We start from the raw sequence: 10,941 nt of genomic DNA on the forward strand, positions 1-10,941 counted from the left end.
CATTTTATTTTCGGCTTAGTCCCTTTATTAATCCGGGGTCACCACAGCGGAATGAACCGCCAACTTATCCAGCACATTTTTACGCACCGGATGCCCTTCCAGCCGCAACCCATCTCTGGGAAACATCCACACACACTCATTCACACATACACTCATACACTACGGACAATTTAGCTTACGCAATTCACCTGTACCGCATGTGTTTGGACTGTGGGGGAAACCGGAGCACCCGGAAGAAACCCACGCGAACACAGGAAGAACATGCAAACTCCAGCGACCAGCAACCTTCTTGCTGTGAGGCGACAGCACTACCTTTTGCGCCACTGCGTCGCCTGAACTCCATTATATTAATGGGATTTTTAAAATGTTTTTACTTTAATAAATTCATCATACATTTATTTTTAAATATACTGCATTAGTTAATATAATTTAAAGCAATGTTTTCTAGTTATTTTGAAATATTAGGAAATAAATGAGGAGATTACAAATGGAAACTTTCATGTAAGACAGTTTAATATATTTACCTTCGGCCCACAGCCCACAAGTTTGTTTTTTGGCCCTTCATAAGAAAAAGTTTTAGCACCCCTGATTTACAATGAAAGCTGATTAGTTGAATGCTGTTTTTCAGTGTGACTGTGTAGAGCAGGGGTCACCAATCTCAGTCCAGGAGGGCCGGTGTCCCTGCAAGGTTTAGCTCCAACTTGCCTCAACACACCTGACTGGGTGTTTCAAGTATACCCAGTAAGACCTTGATTAGCTTGTTCAGGTGTGTTTTGATTTGGGTTGGAGCTAAAATCTGAAGGACACCGGCCCTCCAGGAACAAGTTTGGTGACCCCTGGTGTAGAGAATACCTTGTTTTGTAGAAGTATATGATCTTTTATATTAGCTGAAAACATATTTACATATTTCAATTTACATATAATGCTCATATATATATATATATATATATATTTCAGTCTTGGTTATTGTAAATAATAATATCTGTATTTGTACAACATTATTGTAGGTAGACAGACTACTACTAACTACTAAATACCTTTTATTTCACATAAATTGGTAAATTGCAGTAAATTCTTAGTTATTGTACATGGACAGACTGTATTTTAAAAGTAAATTACTGTAAATGCACAGAGCAGTTTTACTAAATAAGGCATTACAGCCTTAAAAGTATTGTAATTATTATTATAAACCTGAAAGTTGGACGTTTTTCTTTGTAAGGTTACATCATTTTTCACAGTTTAAGTGTAAATTATCAACACTGTAAACTGTATTTTAATGAATTTCGACTGTAAAGTCTGTTGAAATAATTGAAATAAAGTAGGTTTTATATTCACACATTCAGACTTTCTCCTTAATAATAACCTATATTTTCAGAAAAGTATTCTTTGCAATTTCTAAATAGTGAAATCACATTAGCAGCCAACGACTATCAGAGTACAACATTGTAGAACAAAGTACAATAAATAGTGCTCATGTTGTTTTGAAGTCATATTTACATCTGATTTTGGACCGAATATTCGAAGTATCATGATAAACACTATAGGGAGCATGCCACAAGCTGTCATTAAATGAATGTGCGAATATAAAACCAACTTTACCTCAATCCATTTCAAATACAAGCTGAATCTCTGGGATAAAAGGCTGTCGAGCTGGATTTGAAAACCTCTTATAAAAGAATCTTTGAGTCCAATTCATCTTCCCTATTAATAAAAGACCAGCATATATTGTGTTTACCAATAAACTGCAAACAATTAGTCTGCTTTGCTGAAACAATTGAGGTAAAGTAGGTTTTATATTCGCACATTCAGACTTTCTCCTTAATAATAGCCTATATTTTAGGTATTTTAATATTCACTCCAAATTTTAAATAGTGAAATTATACAACAAGACAATAGCCGCATTTCCACTATCGGGCCAGTGCGAGCCAGGGCTTTAATCATGCCAGGCCGGGCCAATAGCCCGGGAGGTTGAGAAATGAGGCCGAAATCATGTCGCGTTTCCACTGTCGGGCTAGTTGCTCGCAGCGCGTCACGCAAACACCGCCCCCAGAACATCCCCCGAATCAAACGTCACACAACCCGTCACACAACCCGCCCACTTCAGCAGGAACAAAAAACTCAAATTATAACCACAAACACAACCTGGCATCACTACGAGAGCTGGAAGATGGAGAACACCGAAGCGATTGCTTTTTTACTGTTTGTGGTCTGTTGGCGTAAGGCCAGACAGCGATCCCTGGATAAGGACATTCGAGTTCGGCGGCATTTACTTCGAACACAGATTTTTCTTAGTGAGTTAATCAAGCGCGATAGCAAAACAAATGTAAGGGAAGAAAGCATCTTGTCTCCTCTTTACCTGACAGGAAAACTCCGCCTTCCGTCCCGAAGCCCCAGTTGGCCCAAGGTATTCGGCGGGCTGAAAAAGGCCGGACGCTGGCCCCAAGGAAGCCCCGCTTTGGCTCGATTACGCCCCGGAAGTGATAGTGGAAACGCGACTGGCCTTGGCTCGCCCTGGCTCGCTCGCTTTAGGCGCGATAGTGGAAACGCGGCTAATGACTATTAAAGTACAGCATTGCTCACATTCAAATAACTAGTGCTCATGTTGTTTTGAAGTCGTATTAACATCTGATTTCAGACCGAATATTCGAAATATCATGATAAACAATACAAGCTTTTAACAATTCGTAATTGAATGATTGTGCGAATATTAAACCAACATTACAGCAATAACCATCCAGCTAATCTAGCTTCACGAGACAGGCCCTTGGTGTGTGTGTGTGTGGTAGCTGCCACAGAGTAAAACTCCTGCATGTGTGTGTTTGCTGTGTTGAGTGTTTAATGGCGTTCCTGCAGTGATGCTGGCGCTGAACTGTCATCCTTGAATGCTTGATGATCGTCTGTAACACACGTGTTTGATAATCTATTAAGGCCAGCATTATTCTACGTCTGCTGGATTTCAGTCTACACATCCAGCACACTGTCAGCTAGTGCACTTAAGGGTGTTTAACGTGGATGTAGACACCTGAAGGACTGCAAATAGACATGTGCGTCTGCTCTTTGCATAGCTGTGATGTATGTTGTGTTGATGTGTGATGACCTGTAGCTCTCCATTTAAAGGCCTGCCGTCGCTGGATGCATTTCAAGTGGGATTTATACTCTTTTTCCCTTTTTTTTTCATGGTGTTAGTCACCATCATACAGTATTTACAGATCTGGATCACCCACCGCTTTCTTGTAATTGCTTTCCATTAAGTGATGCTCTTAAAAGATGCTCTTGATGATGTGTGCTGCTGTTTTAAGGCTTTTAAGGTTCTCACAATGCACAGCAGCTTAAAGACACCTCTCATATGGAGAATGAAGTCACATGCATTGCTCAGTTGTGCATTGACTTCAACAGACTTGATGGTTCGTCTATCAAATCTGAGCTTTACTTTGTATTTTCTATTGGATTGGAGTCAGGTGATTGGCTGGGTCATTCTACAGCTTGATTTTCTTTCTCTGAAAGCGTCTTGAGTTTTCTTGGCTGTGTTTTGGATCATTGTGTTGAAATGTCCACCCTGGTTTCATCTTCATTGTCCTGCCTAATTTAGATGTTGGACTGAAGCAGCTGATATTAGGAAGGGCAGAGGGTTGCTGAAGAACTACTGAGAGATTTCAGCTGCTGTCTGGGCTTTCACTGCCGAACTACACCTCCCTTTCTTCATGTGTTCAATACATTTTCCCTACTTCATTTCATCTTATTGCGCATAACTTAATTTGTAAACTAATTAGATTTGTTTTCTTTTCATATATGATTTCTTTGGCTGTTATCAACATCTGGTGAAAACTGCAAGTCAACAGCACCTTTAGAAATAGGTTTTCTGAGAAACAAATGATGACCTGTTATATGAATTTATAATAACTGTATATATAATTCACCGGCCACTCTATTAGGTACACCTCTCTAACTGGCAGAAACTCGATGCATGTAGACATGGTCAAGACAAATTTGAATCCACAACAACATGAATCCATCCTGCCTTTCTTGGCACACTTTGGGCCCATTAGTAATTGCGCATTGTGCCACAGCCTACCTGAGTGTTGTTGCTGACCATGTCCATCACATACCACAGTGTACTCATCTTCTGACGGCTACTTCCAGCAGGATTACACACCATGTCATAAAGCGTGAATCCTCTCAGACTGGTTTCTTGAACATGACAATGAGTTCACTGTACTCAAATGGCCTCCGCAGTCACCAGATCTCAATCCAATAGAGCACCTTAGGTATGTGGTGGAACGGGAGATTCACATCATAGACGTGCAGCTGACAAATCTGCAGGAACTGCATGATGCTATCATGTCAGTATGGAGCAAAATCTCTGAGGTATTTTCCAGTACCTGTGTACCACGAAGGATTTAGGCAGTTCTGAAGTCAAAAGGGGGTCCAACCTGGTACTAATAAGGTGTACCTAATAAAGTGGCCGGTGAGTAAATGTGTATATATATACTGCTTCTTTTAAACTGTAATAACATTTAACAATATCACCACTTTACAGTGTTTTGAAAAAGCATTTCTTTACTAATCACTTGAAAAAGTCTGATTATGTTTCATTTATTGTGTTGACCCTACACCACCCCCCCCCCCCCTCCACACACACACACACACACACACATTGATCATAGCTGTATTATGAATAGATGCTCAGTATGACAGTATGAGTTTGTGTGCTGTCCTGCTGCTCTGACAGTGACACTGACACACATGTAACACTCACTGCATCTCTAGCCCAGCACTCAGAGACGCAGGCGCTCATTTATATCCATTTCCTTGAATCCTTCCATTCCCACGTTTCTAGTGCTAAATTACTCCGTGTTTTCCTGCCTTTACAATTAGATCAGACTGGCAGGCGGGAGATTAATGGAACAGTCAGACCAGGCTCTCAAGGAAAGTGTGTTTCTGTGTCTGTCTGCCTGTCTGTCTCTCTGTCTGCTGTCTCTGTCTGTTTGACTGTTCTGTTGTCCTTCTTTCTCTGTGTCTATGTGACTGTCTGTCTGCCTTTGTGTCTGTTTGTCTCTCTGTCTGTCTGTCTTTTGCGTCTGTCTCTTTCTCTGTCTATTTCTCTGTCTGTCTGTCTGTCTGTCTGTGGGTGTCTGCCTTTCTGTCTCTGTCTGCCTGTCCTTGTGCATCTTTCTTTCTCTGTGTCTGCCATTGTGTCTGTCTGTCTTTGTCAGTCTAGCTGTCTCTCTCTCTGTCTGTCCGTGTCTTTCCTTCTGTCTGTTTATCTTTCTGTCTCTCTATCTATTTGTCTCTTTTTAGTCTAGTTGTCCATCTGTTTATTCATCTGTCTGTCTATCCTTCTCTCTGACCCTGTCTGTCCTTTTCTCTGTCTTTGTCTGCCCATCTGTCTGTCCATATCTCTTTGTCCATCTCTGTTCGTCCATCCGACTGTCTCTCTGTCCGTCCGTCTGTCAGTCTCTCTGTCCCTGTCTGTCCATCCGTCCTTCTGTCTATCTGTCCATCTGTCTGTCCATCTCTGTCCATCTCTCTGTCTGTCCGTCTGACTGTCCATCTGTCTATCTGTCTTTCCATCTGTCGGTTCGTCTCTCTGTCCCTGTCTGTGCATTTTTCTGTCTGTCCGTCTGTCTGTCTGTCTGTCCATCTGTCCATTTTTCCGTTTTCCATCTGGCTGTCCATCCATCTATCTGTCTTTCTGTCTGTCTGTCAGTCTCAGTTTGTCTGTCTCTCTGTCCCTATCTGTCCATCCGTCCTGCTGTCTATCTATCTGTCTGTCCATCTCTCTCGGTTCGTCTCTGTCCATCCATCCGCCCGTTCGCCTGACTGTCTTTCCGTCTGTTTGTCTGTCTTTCCGTCTGTCTGTCTGTTTGTCCGTCTCTCTGTCCCTATTTGTCCATCCGTCCATTGGTCCATCCGTCTGTCTGTTAGTCTGTCCATTTGTCTGTCCGTCTGTCCATCTGTCTGTCTGTCCATCCTTCTGTCCGTCCGTCTGTCAGTCAGTCTCAGTCTGTCCCTGTCTGTCTGTCTGTCTGTCTGTCTGTCCATCCATCCGTCCTACTGTCTATCTGTTCATCTGTCTGTCTGTCTGTCTGTCCATCTGTCTTTCTGCCTGTTTCTGATCTGTCTTTCTGCCTGTTTGTCTGTCTGTCTGTTTGTCTGTCTCTCTGTCCCCGTCCGTCTGTCTCTCTTTCCGTCTCTCTGTCCCTGTCTGTCTGTCCGTCCATCCATCTGTCCATATGTCTGTCTGTCCATCCATCTGTCTGTTTTTCTGTCTCTATCTGTCTGTCTGTCCGTCTTTCTCTCCCTGTCTGTCTGTCTGTCTGTCTGTCTGTCTGTCCCTCTCTCTGTCTATGTATCTGTCTGTCTTTCTGTCTCTCTGTCTATCCATCTGTCTGTGGAAATGCATGACCTGAACCTTCTCATTTCCTGTCCTATTCGGTCTAGAGTGTGTGTCTGTCTCTCTCTCTCTGTGTGTGTGTGGGTGTGTGTGTGTTGATCATTGATCTCCTGTTTGCCCAGTGCTGGACTGAAGCAAGGAGTAAACTCAATCTAATTGTACATGTAAACAAAATCAAAGTAAAGTGTGTTATTTTACCCTCACGCTTGGAGAACTCGCATGAGGACCTGAAATATCCGGATTTCCATGTTCCTTGCTCAGCTCTCGGAATACATTAGCATTAATATACACAGAGCAATATTAGGATTCAAAACATTCAAGTTTATTAGCATTCCTTCAAGAGGCTGAAATATGAGCGAATCATTACACCCCGCTGTTGAATAATCGCACTATTCTTTAATCAGGACTCAAACTCTACACACTCCTAATGCAGAGCTGCTCAACTCACAGGTCACGACCCACACACACATTGCAGATCCACTCTGATAGGAGGAAACCATCATAAAATCATCATCTGTTATTATGATTGCAAAGTGAGGAAACTCATGCTATGTCTTTTGTTCCGGATGTCAAAGCTGTGGCTTTAGTCCAACTTGGTGCAAATTCAATTGCCAGTAAACAAGATTGCAATATTGGGGAAAAATAAATACAAATTTATAGTAATTACTGTACACTGAAAAAAATATATTCTGTTTCAAATTTGTTTTATTTGGTTTTACATGGAATATCAATTACAACATTCATTATATAATTATTCTTCCATGTTGTGGTTAATACCACCCCAAATAAACACTTCCCTACCTCAACAGCCTACAACTTCCTATTGAAAAAACAATATAAACGTTAAGTAAAAATAAAAAAATAAATGAACGAATAAATAAATAAATAAATAAATAAATAAATAAATAAATAAATGAATGAATGAATAAATGAATAAATGAATGAATGAATGAATAAATGAATAAATAAATGAATGAATGAATAAATGAATAAATGAATGAATGAATGAATTGAATAAATGAATAAATGAATAAATAAATAGAATGAATGAATAAATGAATAAATAAATAAATAAATAAATAAATTGAATGAATGAATAAATAAATTGAATGAATAAATAAATAAATAAATAAATTGAATGAATGAATGAATGAATAAAAATAAATAAATGAATGAAATTAAATAAATAAATAAAATAAAATAAATGAAAGAAATTAAATAAATAAATAAATAAATAAATAAATAAATAAATAAATTGAATGAATAAATGAATAAATAAATAAATAAATAAATAAATAAATTGAATGAATAAATGAATAAATAAATAAATAAATTGAATGAATGAATAAAAATAAATAAATAAATAAATGAATGAAATTAAATAAATAAATAAAATAAAATAAATGAAATAAATAAATAAGTTGAACGAATGAATGAATGAATGAATGAATAAATAAATAATATTCATTCATTTTCGTTTCAGCTTGGTGCCTTTATTAATTCAGCACTGCAACCCATCTCTGGGAAACCTCCTTACATACCCAATTCACCTGTACTGCATTTCTTTGGACTGTGAGGGAAACCGGAGCACCCGGAGGAAACCCATGCAAACGCTGGGAGAACATGCAAACTCCACACAGAAACGCCAACTGACCCAGCCGAGGCTTGAACCAGCGACCTTCTTGCTGTGAGGCGACAGCACTACCTACTGCGCCACTGCGTCGCCCCTAAATAAATAATAATAAAGATAAATAAATAACGGGGACGTCACAGTGATGTAGTGGGTAGCATGACCACCTAACAGCAAGAAGGTTGCTGGTTCGAGCCTTGGCCAAGTCGGTTGGCATTTCTGTGTGGAGTTTGCATGTTCTCCCTGTGTTGGTGTGGGTTTCCTCTGGGTGCTCCTTAGCAGGTTTGAGCTACCAGAACTGTTGCTATGACAACAACTCTCAGATGAGTTTTGAGGAATGAAACGATCCTGGATTGTGTCAAATCCAACCAAATCCAGCTAACTGAGTAATCCACGTATGAAGAACGGACCACAAGCCCTGATCTAATCAGTATCTGCCTTTGAAGTCAGTATGGACCTTCTTGGGTGAAAAACTGACCCATCTAAACAAATGCATATGATCATTTAGATCTTTAAAACTGGTTAGTGGGACAAGAAAAGATTTAGTGTTGTAACATGTTAAATGTTACTATTATTATTTTTTTATTATTTTTTTCATGGTGTATTGTCTGGCATGTTGACATGCAATACTGCTTCCGACCTCCGGGGGCACTAGGTTGATTTGCACCCTGATAAAGAGCCACTTACCATAGAGCAGGGGTCACCAATCACGGTCCTGGAGGGCCGGTGTCCCTGCAGGGTTTAGCTCCAACTTGCCTCAACACACCTGCTTGATTGTTTTAAGTATACCTAGTAAGACCCTGATTAGCTTGTTCAGGTGTGTTTGATTAGGGTTGGAGCTAAAATCTTCAGGACACCGGCCCTCCAGGAACAAGTTTGGTGACCCCTGCCATAGAGTAAGTAGGAGTGTTTGGTAGAGTGGACACCACATGCATCCCTTTTGCTACCGGCCTTCTAATTGAGTCAAATGTTTTGAGAACTAATGAAGTTATCGCTCAATTAAAGGACTGTTTATATGTTGCTATCCTTGTGCCTCTGGTTTGCCCTTCTCACTGGGATACACCAAGTTTATCCAATTTCTTGGGGAGCAACACAAAACTCACTTAAACAAGGCAAATTGTCTGTTTTTCTACAAACAACCACCTTTCTTCTGAGTCACAGGACATCATACGTGATTTATTGCATCGCTCTCAAGTGCTCTAAGTCAGTGTTTCCCAACCCTGTTCCTGGAGGCACACCAACAGTACATATTTTGAATGTCTCCCTTATCTCACCCATTCACTTCAGGTGTTGGAGTCTCTTCTAATCTTCTGATGAGATGATTCAGGTGTGTTTGATTAGGGAGAGCTTGAAAATGTGTACTGTTGGTGTGCCTTCAGGAGCAGGGTTGGGAAACACTGCTCTAAGTGATAAGTGGTCACTGACCTTTTTTCTTTTTCTTTTTTTCCAGAAAGACTATTTAGTTTCTGACTTTGGTATATCTTGTTTATTTTTGTTGTGAAGTTTTTTTTTTATTTGGTAATAAATCCATGCATGCGTGTAAAATAAAAGAGTTTACAATTGATATCATTTTGTTTCAGGAGAGTGTTAATCAGTATAGCCAAATTCTGTAGAACCCCCTCAGAGTGATACCAAATCGAGGAGAGGAGGTGTTGCAGTGTGTTAGCATTTGGAAAAAAACACTGTAAAAATCATCAACAATTATGTGCTCTTTTTTCAGTGACAGTGTAAACATTTTACTTTACTGACTTCAAACATTTGAACAGCAGTGTGTACTGTCTATGACAGTGTTTCCCAACCTGTTCCTGAAGGCACACCAACAGTCCACATTTTCATTCTCTCCCTAATCAAACACACCTGAATCAACTCATCAGAAGATTAGAAGAGACTCCAAAACCTGAAGTTAATGGGTCAGATAAGGGAGACATCCAAAATATGTACTGTTGGTGTGCCTCCAGGAACAGGGTTGGGAAACACTGGTCTATGAAACCTTTTCAGTTGTCATGGCGACAATATATTGTATGGTGTTGTATTTGAGGAGCGATTCCATTCATGTCATTTCAGCTATGCTATTAAAACCATTAATGCATTTTAAATTACATGTTGCATAACAGTACATAACCCAATGTAAAATGAAACTTTTCTCTGTCTTTTTGATTTGCATTGCTCCACTTGGACTGCAGATTAGCATACCGCCAGTTGATTAGCCTATTTAATATGTAGATATTTATATACATATTACACAATTTGTTTGACGATCAGGCATTTTGGCGTCCGTTCAAACAGCAGACATGAAGAGATTATTAATAAATCTAGACGCTTTCATATGGAAGAATGGATATAATTCATTCATTAGAATTAGTTTCAATCACACAGCAGAATGAACCGCCAACTTATTCATTCATTTTCTTTTTGGCATAGTCCCTTTATTAATCAGGAATCGCCACAGCAAATGAACAGCCAACTTATCCAGCAAGTTTTACGTAGTAGATGACCTTCCAGCTGCAACCCAACTCTGGGAAACACCCATACACTCTTGCATTCACACTCATACACTACAGCCAATTTAGCTTATTCAATTCCCCTATACCACATGTGTTTGGGGGAAACCGGAGCACCCGCAAAAAACCCACGCCAACATGTGGAGAACATGCAAACTCCACACAGAAAATGCCTACTAACCCAGCTGGTTGGAGCTCGGCGACGTAACCACTTGGACACTCTTTAAAAAAAATTCTTTCCCACAGGAGTCTTGATACACACCATTGCACACAAGGGGAATTGAGTGTCTGTGGAGTCCGTGAGAACTAGTTTTGGTAGTACCAGGATTTCAGCTCTCACCACAGATGACTTGGCCTCCGGAGAATACGATGTTTTGAGGTGAAGACTTTAGACTTGAAAGTAGCAGATTCAAAAG

This window comes from Danio aesculapii, chromosome 14 (assembly GCF_903798145.1).
Source record: "Danio aesculapii chromosome 14, fDanAes4.1, whole genome shotgun sequence".
Lineage (NCBI taxonomy): Eukaryota > Metazoa > Chordata > Actinopteri > Cypriniformes > Danionidae > Danio > Danio aesculapii.